The sequence below is a fragment of the Otolemur garnettii genome, unplaced genomic scaffold (genome assembly GCF_000181295.1).
Source record: "Otolemur garnettii isolate 467f Iridium unplaced genomic scaffold, OtoGar3 scaffold00045, whole genome shotgun sequence".
NCBI classification, from domain to species: domain Eukaryota; kingdom Metazoa; phylum Chordata; class Mammalia; order Primates; family Galagidae; genus Otolemur; species Otolemur garnettii.
The window spans coordinates 1,081,099-1,082,479 of NW_003852440.1; the positions used below are offsets into that span (position 1 = coordinate 1,081,099).

At 35.2% G+C, this 1,381-nt stretch overlaps 1 protein-coding gene across 2 annotated transcripts in view; it reads right to left on the bottom strand.

The window, feature by feature from the left end:
* RAB3GAP2 (RAB3 GTPase activating non-catalytic protein subunit 2) overlaps positions 1-1,381 on the bottom strand; it is a 67,903-nt gene that overhangs the window by 60,444 nt on the left and 6,078 nt on the right. For both annotated transcript variants that reach the window (XM_023513890.1, XM_023513891.1), the window contains exon 4: positions 384-483. The gene's annotated coding sequence lies outside the window, so the exon portion shown is untranslated. The remainder of the gene's footprint in view (positions 1-383; positions 484-1,381) is intronic.

Consider the following 1,381-nt stretch of genomic DNA (forward strand, 5'->3'; position numbering starts at 1 on the left):
TTAAGAGTTTCTGATTTAGTGAAAATTTGGTACCTCAGCTAGATGCGACTAAATGCCTCATCCTAATGTTGATCACTGATACAGGTGCAACCATTTCTAACTAGCCAAGACACTACTGAATTAGTGAAGAAAGCCTGCTGTTCCTACGCTGGCCAAGCTATCCACTGGCAACACATGAAGAGGGTCGCTATTTCAAGCCTTGTGTTTATTTTGCTGAGTCATCAACCCACCACGTACGCCCATGTCTGCAAGAGCAGGGGTTTCCCCTTAGATCTAGTTCAAGAAGTCTTTTTTATTTAGAAGATATATTTAATTCTATAAGTAGGTCACAATAAATAAAATAACCACCATCAGAAGTTAAATATTTCTTGCTGAAACATTACCTTTTGCTACCTGATTTCGACAAGCACGAAGAGATTGAAAAAGGCTAAATCCATCAATGGTCACAATGGCAGCTGGATATAAGATACTCAACTCTTCATTCTATTTAAGAAATAAGAAAGAAAAAAATAATAAAATCTCTTACACAGATATGCTTCTTTGGCATATCTATTTTTTTGGTTATACCTGAATTTCATGAATAATTCAGTAAAAATGCTGCCAGATGTGGGGGCTCACATCTGTATTCTTAATACTTAAGGAGGCCAATTTGGGGGAATTGCTGAGGCTAGGAGTTTGAGGCCAGCCTGCCCAACATAGCAAGATCCTGTCACTATAAAAATTAAAAAAAAAAAATTAGGCTTGGTGTTGTGCACCCTGAATCCTAGCTACTCAAGAAGATCAAGTGGGAGGACTGTGTGCGCCCAGGAGCCCAGGTTACAGTGAGCTATGATTACACAACTGCACCCTGCCACAGGTGACAGAGAAAAACCCCATTTCAAAAAAACAAAACAAAATAAAACTGAAAATACTGTGACTAACCTGTCAACCACCAAACACGTAAAGCAGTACCAAGGCAGAGGAACAGTAAAAATAAATAAAAAATTAATTTCAGGATGCCTTTTGTCCAACGACTTAAAATCTTCTCAAATATAACCTTTAGTATATGGTAAAAGATAGTCTCAAGATAGATGGTGAAAGTAACAAAGAAAATCACAATTTTATAAAAATTATAGTCATTTAGATACCAATAATGTATACAAATAGAAAAAAGAAAACCCACCTGAAATCACAGACATGTCTCAATGCATACCCTCAAATATGTTCATACTCATTAGCATGAGATAACATATATAATATTCCATAACATGTTTTTATAACTCAATAATATGTCAATGATATTCTTCCACTTCAGTAAGTAAACATCATGTTTGCTCATGGCTGAACAATATTTAATTATATGTACTCAAATTTACTTAACCAAGTCTTACTTTTTTTTTTT